The sequence below is a fragment of the Planococcus citri genome, chromosome 5, assembly GCF_950023065.1.
Source record: "Planococcus citri chromosome 5, ihPlaCitr1.1, whole genome shotgun sequence".
Taxonomy (NCBI): domain Eukaryota; kingdom Metazoa; phylum Arthropoda; class Insecta; order Hemiptera; family Pseudococcidae; genus Planococcus; species Planococcus citri.
The window spans coordinates 33,630,940-33,647,880 of NC_088681.1; the positions used below are offsets into that span (position 1 = coordinate 33,630,940).

Consider the following 16,941-nt stretch of genomic DNA (forward strand, 5'->3'; position numbering starts at 1 on the left):
CATTTAAAGCAATGTAAAATTAATCGCGACAAAATGCTCATGAGCGATTATAAATCTCGTTTTAATGCTCTAAAATTCAGGGAAAATCACATTCCCCCCCCCCTAAATTTCAACAACAAAAACCCAATTTTTTGAATTTTTTGCAAAAAATCGTACTTCTGCGTAATGAACTCTCACTTTCCCAAAATTTTGACCGCAACAACAGTTTTTTGCAATTTTCGGAGTTTTGATTATTAAAAAAGCAAAAAAAAACTTTATAGCAAAATTTTGCCAAAAAATCATTTATATTATTATAGCAGACCTCAAAATCAAAGTAAAAGATCAGATTTTTTATGTATTTCCAACTGGAACAGTTGTTCAAATTCAAAATAAAGTCCACGTTTCCACTTCTTTTATTACACTCGTTTTGCTTTAAAATGAGAATTTCTGGTATTACACTCATCAGCGTTAAAATGAGACTTTTGCTTATAACGCATTTTGGCTTATAACATTTTTTTTTCAGTCCCTTGAAGAGTGTTATAACGAGCTTTTACTGTATTATAATCTGAATGAATGATGGTAAATGATGTAAAATGACAAGTTATCAAAATAAAATCACGGAAAATTGACAAAAATTTAAATCCCAAAACCACAATGATTTTGTTTCAGTTCTGGGATTGTTTTGGGTTTGGGATCAAGAAAAATAACAATCTTGGTTTCAGGATAGGTTTTGGGATTGGATTTGAATTGAGATTTAATTGGTTCCAGTTTTGTGATTGTTTTGGACCCACAGCTCTGACCATAGGTAAAGAACCCATATGGGAACCTACATAATAAATTTGATCCATATTGGTTCATTTGTAGGAGCCCTATTGACAAAAATTGTGTGTACAACATGCTGAAATGCATGCTGTTTTGCATATCACACGCATGCGTGAATTTGGACTTTTTCAAAAAATCGCATGCTATTCAGCCAGTGAATAGCATTCAAAAACATTTTTTTCTAAATCAAAAAATTTCCGCCACATGTGGGGATCAATCCCTGGTTACTGCATTGAGCAGCTACTTAACTCACTCGGCCACCTTGCAGCTTGTTAGATTGGCGGTTATTTTTGCATAAATGTTATCAATTTTGGACCTTGAAAAATTTTTACTCATTTTTGCATTTTAGAAAATACTCGTACTTTGTTGCTAGATTGCTTCTGTTTAGCATGCAAAAATGCACATTTTTAACGTGATAATGCACGCTTTTACACCAGTCCAAAATCACGCATTGTTATGCATGCTTTTATGCATAATTTTGTCAATAGGGAGAGTAAGGTAACAGCTATAGTCAAAGCTGAAATTGTGAAAACCCCCATTCTGACTTACCCCAGTGCACCTTATACAAAATGTCATTCAAAAGTGTAAAATTATTTTACTCTAATGAATTTTTATTGGAAAATTGAAATTTTGAAAGAGGTTGGGGATTGCCTAAAATAAGCATCTGAGGGTGTGGGGAAATTGCATATTTTTTATCTACAATACCAACACTACCCATAAATGTGATGTCTCCACACTTCAAATGGATGATTTACAGACCCGAAATAGCAAAAATAAGCAGGTCCAATGCTGGGGAACTTGCTTTGGCAAGAGCTCATCTGTAACTGTAAGCCTACTTTTTGCGAAAAACATTTCGGTTCCCGGACTTGATTCACAGATCGTTTTTTTGAGGGTTAGAATATAATCTATATCATTCTATTTGTGATATCTCAAAAGTAACAATCTTCCAAATTGCACAAACAAATTGAAAAAAAATAAGTAAGTAAGTAAATTTTTGGACAAAATTTTTATATTTTTGCAAAAATTGCCACAAAGCCCTGAAATACATCATTAGATAAGCTGGAAATTGAGTAATTTAGATAAATTTATGATGCATGCATTCTCCTGTATAGAGAAGATGAGACCCTGCAACGAATATTTGTTTATTTAGAAGGTATTGATTAACTCGTTAATTTAACAGCTTGCCACGTGCTAGGGTAGCTCACTACACAATATGCAGATGCACTACCTATGTACTTAATTATCTCCGTTAGAGAGAAAAAAAAGAATTCAATAGGTAAAAATTATTCATAAACCCGAAAGGGAGAGAGAGAGAAATTTCAGTTCCAACATTACAACGACCGAGTGACCTCGTCGCGACGAAAATTTCAGCGAGGAATCTTTCAATTTCGAGACATAATCCAAAATAAGCCAGAATACATATTGAACCTGAATATTTATCTACTCTAATTTCGATTGGTATAAGATGACGAACCCGAGCAGAAGCAGAGAGAATTACGTTTCACAGTTTGAGCTGTTCGCGTCAGATGAAAAATACAGACCTCGCAGCCCTCCATCTATCACAAATTCTAAATTAATAACCGGCCGGTGGCGTATAAGCAAAATTTTCCATCTGAAGGGCTTTTGATAAGCGACTTTTAAAACTTCCGTATTAACTTCGGTACACAAAGACGCCGGAGACAAACAATTCGCACGACTAATTTGCATTGGTCTCGGTTTGTTTTACGTGGCGTTAGAATTTTATTAATTGTTTGCACTAGACAGTTTCGTGTATACTGCTAATCCTGTTTCTATATTCATTAGCCAGAGTTAGACTATGTATTGATGATTACATTGTACATAAACGTAGGCTAGAAGCGCGTTTACTTGGGGCGCAGAACGCCTATCTTGTATTTATTGGGTACTTATAGGTAGGTAGGTATATAACTCGTCTCGGGTTTTAATCTGTTGAACAGTGAGTGGTGTAGGTCAAAAAATACATTTTCATACGTACAATGTAGGTAGGTCTTACCTACCTAAAAATTCATCAGGTGATAACTATCGTAGTAGGGAGACCTTTGCAAAAGTCGACAATTATTTCGCATCAAATAAATCATAAGAAAAACGCTAAGGAAAAAAATACCCTAAGAGATTCATCCTTCACGACTCTCTCTTACTCAGAGGACGTGTCATCCACATCTCTTCAAATCATGAATTTCAAGTTTTGTTGGGAAAACAAGTATAGAAATAGCATTTTAAGCGTAATATCTTATTCCCCAAAAACATATTCTGGCACCGAGGGCATTCCTCGTTTATAATGTCGTGACACGTCGCAACAAGACCTTTGAAACATATATAGGTACCTACTCTATGCATTATCTCGAGGTATCAGTAGGTTACATTGGTAGATGTTACATAAACAGAGCGGAACCTTTTTTCACACCTCGTAAACTTTTATAAAACAAAACATTTCGTTGTTTATTAAATCTGTTGAATGTGTTAGATTAATGAAATGTCTAATAAAGGTCTCGACTTTCCATTATACCTAATCAGTATTTTATAGCGCTGTCTCGACTCGTAATGAAATATTACCAAATTTGAATGATACGGAGGAATAATACGTACGAAAGTTGAAAATAATTACTTTTCAAAGTAGGTATAACGAGACGAGAAAAATAATTATTCTTGTAGACTAATTATATAAAATGAAACATTCATTGAAGACAAAAAAAAAAACAAAAAAACAGAACATTTTGCGACTTACGCTTTTGACAGCCTTGAAAATGATGTCTGTAATATTTTTATTTGGGACTACCCACATTAATGTGCGCGTAAGAGGTAGGTACTTGAGACTCTAAAGATGTAGGTAAATTCGCAGTACGAGCTCGATCGAGTTTTCGAGTTTATTATTTATTTCGATAATCAAATACTCGGAAAACGCGTAGTAGGTACGTACACGTAGCTTAAGATTAAGCAATTCTTCCGTAAAAAGTGTTCACAAGGTTAAGTTTTTACGCAATAGTTGCTTTTCATTAGAGAGCCACTTCCAAACGATGGATTTTGCATGTTCAAAGAAAATTAACGTTTGCCATACCTTGGCTGGAATTTTAATAAGAGTATTCCAAATGTTTACCTCATCACACTATACACAGGTAGGTACCTACGCATTTGGTAACTATTCTTCGATTTCATTCCACCCTCGAAAAACACTCCACGAGTTTTAACCACATTTTCACTTCTATGGAAGAGTTCGCTAAGTCAATATAGGCGAGTAAATTGTAAGTATTTCTTCTTAAATTGGATTCGCACTGTGAAAAATTATCACGCCGGTGAAAACAACGTCTTTTCGCGGATACCTGCCGGAGTATAATTAATTTTGCATCTCGATGTTATTGGATTTTGACGTAGTTAATCGTAGATAGCGCAGGTGTATGCTGTATACCTGCTTATTTTTCTAATGTGGGTAAGTACTTACATATATTCTCAGTTTTTATTGGTAGGTACTTAATTTGATCGTTTAACGATCATTATAGGTACCTATAGCTTACCTACATTATGTACGTATTTTATAGTCCTGCTGTAAATAAGAACTCGTTCAACATAGTAAAATTATCCATGAAAATTACTTATTCCATAATAAGTACAATACAAGAAAAAAAAAAAAAATACTATTTTTGATTAGGTAGGTATGCTTAACTTCAAGTTGACCCCCCCCCCGCCCCCATTTAAAACGGAACTTCATCAAATCCAAATTAGTTAGGTATTTTATTTGAAATTGGAAAGCAACATGATCCTTTCCAAGCTACCTTACCTCGATTCAAAAACATTTTTAATGGTGTTACAGCTATAGAAAACACATTTTAACGAATTTCAGAAAAGAATCAATAGGGACAGAAATTTTTTTTCACCAAATTCAAGAGAGAATGCTTTTGAGAAAAAAATAAAAATCAAGACTAAAAAACCCCGGAGAAGAGCTCGTTACAGAAAGTAAAGATGAAAAAGTACCGAAATACAGGATCTTATCTAGCTCGTGAGATAGTAATCTGTTTCTGAGAAAAAGCAGATACATATTGCGAATGAAATGGAACATTATCGATACCAACACTTACGATGGATTTACAGTTTACACATTGTACCTACCCTATACCTATAATACTGTAGAAAAATACGTACTTATTGTTTGATTTAGTTTTTAAACTTGAAAAAAAAACTTGAATTTTTAAAATTTTATTTCAATGTAAGATCTAGGTAGGTACCTATAGTTTCTATCACTGCTTTTTTTGTAACTGAAAAATACCACCTCTCCTTTCAACACTCAAGTAAATCGCAGATATGTGACTTTTATAGTACCTACTGGTCATTTAAAATTTCATCGAATACCTAGTCGAATAAAAAATAACTGAAATTGGTAGATACGAATGGACTTAATATTTGAACATATGTACTTCCCAAAATTTTTATAAAATTGGTGCCTAGGTAGGTACTTATCATCATTATAACTGTTTTCTCCAAATGAGAAAATCGCTCAGTTTTTCTGCACTTGAAATACGAATTACTCCAAGCAATATTTTTTCTGTTTCAGTTTATCAGTAATTTTGATTTTTTTCTCGATCATCGACGAAAACGTTTTTAAAGCAATTTAAGAATCTCAAGCCAAAATTGGATCATGATTTTCAGGATTTTTGAAAAGGTACCATGACATTTCTATCCAATGAGTTGAAATTTTGCAATAAAATCAAAAATTTCTAAGTACCAAACAATTTTTGAAAAATTGCAGCTCAATATCTGTTTAATGTTTGTAAATTACCAACAGTTTAATTTTTTAAGTCACGTGACATTTTTTCGAAAAAATCCGAAAACCATGACTTAATTTTGAGGCTCAAAATTCTTCAAAATTGCTTTAAAACGGTTTCTTTGAAATATTTGAATTTTTCGAGAAATTTTTCTTCATTTTGATAGGTTTTTCAAAAATCTCGGAAATCATGACCCCAATTTTAAACTTAAAATTGTTCAAAAATTTCAAAAAATATTTTTGTCAAAATGTGTGAATTTCTCGAAAAATTTTAACCCAGTTTGGCAGAATGACTGCCATTTTTTCAAAATTTCCGAAAATCATGACCCCCATTTGAACTCAAAAATTCTTCAAAATTGCTTGAAAATCAGAAAAATATTTTCGTCAAAATACGAGTATTTGAATTCTTCGTAACATTTTAGCTTATTTTGATGAATTGCATGAGATCTTTTTCAATAATCCTAAAAATCATGACCCCAATTTTGAGCTCAACATATTTCAAAAAATTATTTTGTCAATATGAGTGAATTTCTCGTAAAATTTTACCCCATTTGTGTGATCGTATGACGTATTTTTTCAAAAGATTCGAAAATCATGACCCTAATTTTTGGCTAAAAACTTTTCAAAACTCGTACTTGAAAAATGTTTTTGTCGAAATATTAAAATTTTTCGTAAAATGTTAGCTCATCTTGATACGATTACGATTGTATGACATCTTTTTCAAAAACCCCAAAAATCATGACCTAATTTTGGGCTAGAAAATGACATTTTTTCAAAAGTTTCGGAAATCATGACTCCCCTCCCACCTTCAGTCATGTAACCGTGAAAGTCCAAAATTTATGCCTGTTCTGAAATTTTAGAACCACTCCTATAAATGGCCAACTGAATTTTTTGTGCCACAAAAATGCGAGCCAAATTCGATTTTTAGAGTCCTTTACAAATCGCGGGAAAACACTTGAGAAATGAAAAAAACAAATTTCGCAGGAAAAAAGCTACATATATCAGAAAAATACTTGGGCCTAATTATATTAATATCAATTAACCAATCAATGCTTGTAATCATGTCTTATACAATAAGTACACAAAAATACAAAACCTAGCGTAGTAAAAAAATGTCTCATCCCCATCAAAGTACTGGTACACAAAAAATACACGCGAAGAAACTAAAATTCTTCCCCAGCATAAATAAAACACGTAGGTACCTAAGTACCAATGGTACATATAAATTGAAACATATGAATCCAAAATGGGGGAAAAAACCATTACTGGGCAAATATTTGCTGGCGAAATAAACCAAAATTAATAACCTTTCTTATTTCGTGTTATATCGAATTCACCTTTAAAACAGTACATGTTGACATTTTAGTTTAATCTGATTTCTCAAATATCGAGGGATAAAAGGCAAAGATCAACAAAGCAACAAGGCTATAAAAAAAACCTTCTTTGAAAAGAAACAACAAAACGAAAAGAATCGAGAAAAATAAAAATGTCCTTTCCTAATCCTTATTTTTTCTTCAACATTAATTACTTGTCCAAAGAGAGAGAGAGAGAGAGAGAGAGAAAAAAAGTCGAAATAGAAAACCTCAAAATGAGAACTCGAAACACGAATGTGTAGCTTCGGAATTGTCATACTTTTTATGCTCCAGAAAATAAACATGGAACAACCGCTTTACTTTCTACGAGATGACAGTAGAGGGAAAAAAACTGCCAAAGTGGAAAATAACACTTTTATGGAATGTAACTTAACAAGGATGAATGAGGAAAAACGTGTAGCAGGAAATTTATTTCATAACAAGAAAAGAAAAAATTCTCGGATACCTACTCACTTGACTGGGAATTCAACTTATGAGAATTGTATGCAAGATACATCGTTATTTGTACATATATGAATATCCAAATAGATAGGTAGGTATCAATAAATTTTCTAAATAGGTAGGTGCTTATGCTTGTGTGTAGAAATTTTGAACATTCATCTAATGATTAATTTTTCGATTATTAGAATTACTTAGAAGTATTTGTATTAAAATGGTTAATCGTACATTGGGAAGAGGCCAATAGATTTACGTATAAAATGGACATTTGCCAGAATGATTTCATGTGTAATTTGCAAAATTTTCGTTTACGATAACCACGGTCGGTGTAATTTTTCAATACCAATGGCGAATACATTCAGTATAGTTTTAAGGTTTCTAGGTGAAAATTGCTCGTCGAGTAACCTAAATTACTGAAGATGAATGAAACTTTAAGAGATATACATAAAAATGAACGGCACACAAGTATTAATTTCATTAGAAAACGAAACGAAAATTCAACTTTAAAATGGGTACAATTTCGCCTTGAACTTAGTTATAAAACATTTTAATGGTGATCGTTCGTGACATTTAAAAATGATAGGTACCTATCTATTCTCCTATATTTGTATAATTAAGTAAAATAGTTCAGATGATTTAAAAAAAAAAAAAAAAAAGTAATCAACTCAACTCTACCTAGTTTTCAGAAAATTCCTTCCTCGAAAATTTTTTTGAGCAATAAAAAAGTTTCAAGAAGTTTCTAAAAAAACACACACACACACACGCACAAATGGGTCGAAAAGTTTTAAAACTGGTCAACTGTCAACTTAAATATTTTCCCTTTTTCATTAGTAATGTAAAAAATGCCTACGACTGGATTTCCGACTCGAATCATCAACTCGAGTTGAAAAATCTTCTCGAACAAAGGTTCTCGATCGATAAATAAATAAATCTGCGAGAATTTCAATAAAAAAAATCAAGCTAAATTTTGACGGAGAGCTTTACTTTTATGACAATTCTCTTTCGATTTTACTGTTTCGAGAGTGTAATTCAAGCAGAGCTTATTTTCATTCGACGTTTTTATACGACATTGCATTCGTTCGATTGTCTCACTAAAGAAGATAATAAAACGGTCGGCAAAAAAACTTCTCAACGTGCCGTTTGGAAAAGCGGGTAAAAATTGCGAATCTGAAAGGCATTTTGAACACGAGTTTCGGAATCGTTTAATTAAAAAAATCCTTCCCCCCGCCCCGCTTCTCGACGAAACAGAACCGTATAAAAGTATACCTTTGTAGTTTCATGATTTAACCTAATTTTTCATCGATGTGGGTACACTTGATGCTGATACCTCCGAGTTGTGCTTTCCGTTGTGTTTGACAAAACACCCTAGTTTTCAGCGAATTATCGCCAGGTCAATGATAAGATAATGAAGTCACCAGGAAGTCTAGCCAAGTCACGCGCGCTAAATTTTCCGCTAAATTCGAACGCGCGAACGAAAACATGTCAGATGCAAGATGTTTTTCGCTTTTCTAACCGAATAAATATTTGTTCGGTTTTTTTCCTCATGAGTATAAGTACAAGGCCTAGAAAATTTCAAAAACAAATTATGTTCTCGTAATAGGTACTCGATGAAAAAAAAATTAATGTAGATAGCTTATCATCAAACTGAATTCTATAAAATTTGTCAATTTTTTGGTTTTAAAATTTTTATTGCAGAAAATGAATCACACCGTTTTTGGGAACCCCCTATCCCTCTTTCAGTTGACCAATTCAACTGAAACACGTGTTTAAACAAACATTAAGGTGCATTGCAATTTCACCAAAATTATAACCCTCAGATTTTCTTACAGTTACCCGCTCAATTTTTTAATTTACCTCTCAGATTTTTGAAATACAGATCTCATCTGATGGAAACTTTGGTCAGGATTGATGAGTTCAAATTAGATCTTGGAAATGTCCGGATCTGATCAGATCTCACCTCAGAGCCAAATCACCATTCTCAACCGTCTCAGTAAAAAATTGTTGCAGTGCTTTATGAAATTTTTGACAAGTTTTGCCAAATTTTCCTGAAATCTTGTCACTTTTCTTTGGTAATACTTGAGTAAGGATTGATCGATAATACTCAAAAAAAATTTCGCGATTTCTATGATGACTTGAATTGAACTTTTTGGTCTTAGGCAAAAGCAAATTTATACCTATTTTTAATGAAATTAAAAATGCAAATCCTGCAAAAATAAACATTTCTCATGCTATACCTAATATTACTTAAACGAATTTTCAAAAGAGCCTCAGCTACTATTACCAAGTTGATAGTCCTTGAGACATAATAAAGGTACGAAACAGCCATAAACGTGTCTTATTGAATTCAACATTTACGACACCAGTATTTAATATAAGCAGGAGAAAAAGAGCTTTAATATTATTTTAAAACAACTCATTAAACTTTTCATTTTTTTAAAACAACTAGTAAAAATTAGCAATTCGCTTATTTTTGCGGGTAAAAAAAAGTACACGATTTAAGAACGCGGAAATATTCTGGCCATAAAAAGAATTCATTAAAATGCCAAACATCGAATTTCTGAGATTTACAAGACCTCGGTCCGAATTCTAAATAGATATTTTGAGCGTGTCTCGGATGAATATTAATTATTATATTTGCGTCAGAAAAAAAAAGCAGCGCAAAAATAGCATTTTTTTGTGTAAAATGAGAAAATTCCAGTTATGGAATTCCAAGGTATATCTAACGAGATGGTGTTTCATTTTTACGAGCTACCGAAGGATAAAAGGTAATAAATTTATACGTGTGGATCGTAAACGTGCCGGGTAATTTCCCTGGACTGTGTTTCACTCGAGAACTGAACCAAATTGTGGTACAATTCATCTCGTTCATTGTACATTTGTCACAGGGAAGATGTGTTTGAAAATAATTTTTCAGTATTGTGGTCTTTTGAATGAAAAATTGAATGGGATTTTGAAAGGGGGAGGGGTGGTATTTTGACTTTTTTTTTTGAAGGTCTCCTAAACCATGAAGACCAAATTCGAGAAATGGGCTCCATTTGATATTTTTTATACAAAAATAAGTAGGTACCTACTTCTCCAAAATTACCTACATACTCGTATTATTTTTCATAACGATGTAAGTAATTTATCCAGAGATGTAGGTGTTTAATATTTGCATCAACTCTGTGTTTTTACGTTGGAAAAAAGAATCCTTTTTGTAATTCTAGCGTGATTTTGCATAATAAGCCGTTGCTCAGAGATGACAACAGAGCTACAGTGATTTACACTCGTCCGTTTCAATTTACCAAAAGAATAATTTAGGCTGGGATTTTCTTGTGATATTTTCATTTTATATAATTAAGGATTATTAAGCACGAAATTGTGGAATCCGGGATATTCATCTTGGTTGCTTTAAAATTACAGCGTGGTTGTAATAATCATTTATAATTACGTAGGCATATCATTTATGACATATTCGTTAATATATACCTACCTATACGTATGTGTCTTAAGTAGGTATTTATAATTTGAACTAAAGCTAGAATATAGATAGGTAAGCATGAGAATATTCAGTCAGGTTTATTTTAATGATGCATCTTATAAATTCGACTGACCTTGAAAACATTAAGTTACCTATCTTTTTCTCAAATTCAGGTCACCTATGAAAATGGAAGAAATTATTGTTAAGTTTCATAGTTCAGTGTATCCTGCATTTGATAAGTAGGTACATATGAATGATTTTCTAATACGCAAAGCTACTTAGGTGGGTATTATTTATTTGTGTTAACAGAAAAAATCAAGAACTCCAATAACAAGGTTTCGAAAGAAATAATCTTAATGAAATGGAAACGATTTGTTCGGAAATGAAAGAATTTCACTCGTGTAGAAAGTATTTTGGTTCTACTTTTATATATAAAATTCATCTATAAATAATTATAAAGCTTTCTACCATGTTGATTGTTGATAATTGAGAAGTTTGAATGAGCATTCCACATTTAGAAATGCTTAGTTTCGCAGTAATTCATCTTTATATGTACCTGACTCTCACCACATCTGTATAACTTCTTTTGCCAAATCTCTTATTCTCGTATTATAAAATTCTTTTGAAAATTTTCTTTACTATGGAAGGAATTTGAGCTCGAATGTTACTTTTCGTTGAAACAAAGATGAACAATTTTTTGTAAATTAATTCATTTCAAATGGAATTCAGAATTTTGAAATCGAGAAAATATCCTAAGAATTAATTCGAGGTTGGATGCGTTTTTTTTTTTTAGTCTCACAAAAGTAAAACGTAATAATGTAAATATTCAGAGTACGAAAAGAAATTTCTATTTAGGTCAAGACGAATGGAGTTTTGAGTGGAGCAAAATGTAATTTTGTAACCAAATAAAATACTACACCGCAGATATGTATTTACTTTGGTTATTTATAAGTAAGTGAACGAGTTTCAAAAATTCAGGTACGCTTTTTTCAAAATAATATTTATTATTTACTTACATGATGCAGTTGCAATAGTTTAAAATATTTGTACTTACTTTACAAGAAATATTTTTACTTTTTGTTTATTTTATACTTTCAAATGAAATTACACGAATGAATAAGCAACTCTTCCTCAATTACTTTGCTAAATTGCATTTTCATCGTCCCATAGTGAATAATCCTGGATTTATAATATATCGACATCCCAGAAAAACTGTTTGAAAAATTCAAAGAAAAATCAATTGCATTTTCAAAAAGCAATTTCCAACAACACAGTGTACTTAACTAGGTATAAAAAGTACATTTAAAAAAATCGTTTCATAGCTGTCAGTGGAAAACTCTCAATTTTGCGACTATTGCGAGTGTAAATTTGCGGCAAACTGGATATGCAATTTACTTAGTTGACATAGGTATTATAGAATACGTAAGTTGATTAAATTGCATAACCAGTTTGCCGTTACTCTATTCGCATAAAATAAAGTTTATTCTTTACCAGGGAACCATTACAATCCATCAATTCCGCTTGAGCTCAAATGTGGCTCATAGAGCATGTCACTCAAACCTCAGAACCAGAATTTTAAGCTGCTGAAGTTGATTTTTTGAAATTTGGTGAATTTCCAAAATATATTGGTATTATTTTTTACAAAAGGAGTATAAATACAGATGAAAATCTAAAAATCAGTTTGAATGCTAAAATCGAGTACCTGCTTGAATCGATTTCTCCGACATTTTTGAGCCGATCTGAAGCCTCCAGCAAGACTTGTTTTTTCTCCAGCAATTTAAAATCGCCCCAGAAGATGTTGTAATCAACTCCGGCAGCTGAAAATTTAATCCTGTCATAAGTTCGATACTTCAAATCGATTTAAGCAGGTAAATCGCAAATATGTACTTATAGGTATAAAGGGTTGAAAGCTATTTTTTTTACAAATTGAAAATCCTAAATTTTAAAAAACTTTCAAGATTGCCAATTTTTGCAATAAATTACGCACTCGAAACGTCTTCTATCCACTATAAAGTCAACTCCCAATCATGAATGACCCAAAAGCACATTTTTACATACCTATAGTCTAAAAAATGAACATCGAGTAATAGCTGAAATAACACTGTTCTCCCAAAAGTCTCAAAAAGTATACCAAACCGCAGACCATTTTTGGAATTTCAATTTTCAATTTCTGGTAAAATTTTGAAAATTAGAAACTGCCCAAATTTTTACAGAGAAATCAAAATTTGATAGAATCAATAAGTATGCCTATTGCCTATAAAAAGATGAATTGAAATTTGATCACAGCTTTTTTTTTCACCTAGGGTTTTGAACTTTTTCAGAGCCCTTGGAAATTTTGATATTTTTCAGTGTTGAAAAGATACTGAATTTCGTTTGCTCCTTTTTCCGACTTACAAAATGGGACAATCTGAAAAATCTGCCGGAGAAAGCTCCAAGAGTGCTTAAAACTACATCACCAATTGATTCGAGATATCGAAAATGAAACATAAACCCAAACCCAAACCAGCAGCTTTATGAAATTTTGACCTTTTTCACGAAAAATAAATCAGTTGAATTTTCAAAAATTTTCCGAAAATAAAAAATTTAACACCTAAAATTTTGCTTGATGGTGTTGGGGGGGGGGGCTTTCAATGAGAAAAATGTTCAGCTACCTACTGAAGTAAATTATAAAGTCTTTTGAAAGGATTTAAACTGGCTGAAGAAAAGGCAAATGGGTGAAATAATATGTATTTTAAGATTTTTCGATTCAATCCCTGAGCTTCTTACCAATGTTCTTGAAAATATGTACCAAAAAATTGAAAGTGAATTTCAAATACATACTTGCCTATCTTTTTTTTACATTGGGAATCGGCTATTAACAGCTATCCATATGCATTCGCTACCCCTCCGGTTTCCTCGAACTGTGAAGTGACTCTTTCAGTTGGACCAGTAAACATTTCAGGTAATGTACCTGCCTACTAAAATTAATTTTTCGATTTTCTGTGAATTTTTAAACATTTCAGTTTTGCTCATTTTTCATGAAAAAATCACATTTTAAGGTAGGTATCTATTCAATTTGAAGTAGAAAATTGAAACTTTGGTTTGTACATACCTATACGATTTTGAAACTTCAAAATTTATTGGTGGCTATTACAAGTTGTCAGATCGTTAGTGGATTTTGGAATTTCCAGTTTCGAAAAACTGCCATAAAAAGGTCAAAATAATTATGTGATATACTACTATGCCGTACGTGGTATGTTTAGGGCGCGCCCACATGGTAACACTGCGTTGCACTAGGGCAACACTGTTGTATTCTCGTCTGCTAGCCGCATGAGCTGAGGTACGAGAGTACAGAACAAACGACAGTAACTTGTCGGAGTCGACACGGGTAGGTTATTCATTTGCTAATCGGTTAATATAGTCATTTAGTTATAAGTTTTACTCTCGAGTGTTAAGTGTTTATGTTAATTCCTCAGTTATTTCTAGTTTAGTGTTTAGATATTATTAAGGATCGATGTGCTGAGATTAGGTTCGAGGCAAGTAGGTGAGAAGGATTAGTGATCTACTCATCGCCATCAAGGTAAGAATGTATCATAGAATACTATTGGGAATCCTCGCTGAAGGATACCTTAGTGCCACCCTACACCTCCAGAGTGTATAATTAGTTTTAAGAAAGTGTCATGTTAACCTATACTAATACATACTATGATGTAATTGTATAGCCCATGTAACAGTGTTGTTAATATCACACTCATTATATATTTCTACATGTGTACCTATCTTGTTGTTATTTATGGTGTGTGTGAACATCTGTTAAGAGTGTAAAAGCAACCTTTCCTACTCACGCCCTAGCCTTGCATGTGATATTCTGGTGAGTATTTTTATAAGAAATACTCTAAGGGATATTTCCAGGAAACAACACAACATTATAGGTACTTATATCTATCATGCTTTAAGTCATTTTACCCTCTTACAATTAAATTTTCAAAAACATTTGAAAAATTGAAAAATTAAATTTAAGCCCTGAAATTTTGGTTGATGATGCATTTTTTAGCGTTCAGAAAACATTCCAGGAAAATGCGATTATATTTCGACCCTTTTTACTTGTGGGTACTTAATTTTTCCATTTCGGACATCTATGTAGATAAATGAACGTCATACTTAATCGCATAAAAATGAGAAAAATACAATTCTTCTGACATGGAATTTAAAAAAAATTATTTTCAAGCTACTAGTCCATTACTTATTTTGAAGCCATTGTCAATTTTAATTTACAGCTTCAAATCAGCATTACCTATGAAACAATTAAACGTAAGTAGGTGAGTACCTAAAAACATAAATGCAATATTTTTTTACAACAGAAGATGCGATGCAACCTTATTAAGATTTTTGACGACCAGACTCTCGTAACGTCAATTCCTTCACTACGAAGTTTTTAAATCAAGGCTGTCTCTAGTCTGCTCGCTGTCAATTTTTAACACATTCGTAACATCTCCTTGAAATACGATACCCCATCGTTGAAAATGAATTTTCCAAAAACACTTGAAAAATCTACATTGTGACAACGATAAAATTTTTCATAGATACTTTCACGTTCACTTTTTTATATTTCGTACAACGTTTATTCAAATTTTCAGCTTCCTTTTCCTCGAAAAAATAATATAGTTTATGGATCGCTTACCATACTAAAATATAAAGTTTCTGGTTTGCCACTGACCTCATTAAGTTTGGTGAAATTTACACAACCGTGAAAATTTCAGCGAATTGAACATTATCTACATTTGTCACCGGACTTAGCACACAGACTAGGAATTTCAGCACGTCTTCCAGAATGGTATAACTTTTGAAAATTGATTATTAGCTCGCGCTAAGAGAAGTTTGCAAATACAAGTATAGATATAACACGTTAGAGAGCTTCTCGTCTTATTCCATAATATGCTAAGAACTTTGCCAACACGTACCAAGAGATTTCATCGGTTGAACTTTACTACTACGCGTACGAACGCAGTACATCTCGAGTTAAATTTTTTATTCAAATTTTGCATCGAATAAATGACCCATGTAGTCATTCGGGAATAACGATTCATTCGAAAAGTTAAACCTCGACGTGGTTTTTTTCTTCTTTTGCAGCTCTTCTTACTTATACACTCGTTGATCGATAAAGTTCAAAATAAACGATAACCTAAGATTATTTTCCAAGTGTGTACAAAATAAACAATATAAATATGGTGTCAAGTATCAAATGGTTCAACTGTGTGTAACGTCGAATACACTCGAATAGTGTAAACAACTGTGCAAATTGCCTATCCAAATCGCCGTAAATATGCTTCTTTTCCGAATGCAATAAAATTTGCCTACACGATTCGCCGTATATACGAGTACGAGTACGAGTACTTACATTTTGCCAGACACACCAATATGATTTCTTTTTTCAACTGTTGTTTGCAGTCGAAACTGGATATTATTTTTAAGAGCAGTTTGCATCGTTTAATGCTTAAGTGATGAAAGCTTATACGAATGGTTCGTTGGCTTAAAGTTAAAATACAAATACGAGGTACATATAAAACTTGATTTTTTTACGTCTATTTCTACGCAATTGTTTGCCTCATGTTGACCATTTATTTGCTACTGACGTATGAGACTTTGTTGATATTCCAGTTCTATCGAATAAAAATATTCTTTCGTCGTGTTATTGTTTGTATGTTACCATTCTCCCTGGGGAAACTTGACCACACATATGAATATTTTATTTTCACACGATCATAATTTACACATTGTATCTACCGCACAAGTTGCTTGTAAACTCTCGGGAATAAATACGATTCGATGACAGATAGCTAAGGTGTAAACAGATGACTTGATTTACGCATCAATCGTCATAATAATACTCATCCCTATAACTTATCCTCCCACCTCAAAAAAAAAAAATCATCGTAAAAAAATGTACATCGAATACTCGACTAGGGGTACGTAAAACTTTATCGATTAATTTACGTAAAACAGCCGAAAAAAATTATTCTCGTTCGTACATATATACAGCGTTTGTATATTCGATTGTTACAAGGTGAAAAAAGTTTTTCCATTTCACTTTTTTAATATTCTTTTTCTCTGCCTCTTTT

General features: G+C 32.4%; 1 protein-coding gene across 4 annotated transcripts in view; it reads right to left on the minus strand.

The window, feature by feature from the left end:
- Positions 1-16,941, minus strand: part of LOC135848191 (neuropeptide Y receptor type 2-like) — a 144,331-nt gene that overhangs the window by 58,196 nt on the left and 69,194 nt on the right. The window contains exon 2 of one of the 4 annotated variants that reach the window (XM_065368016.1): positions 12,546-12,660. The exons of the other annotated variants lie outside the window; for them this stretch is intronic. The gene's annotated coding sequence lies outside the window, so the exon portion shown is untranslated. The remainder of the gene's footprint in view (positions 1-12,545; positions 12,661-16,941) is intronic. 4 annotated transcript variants of the gene reach the window in all.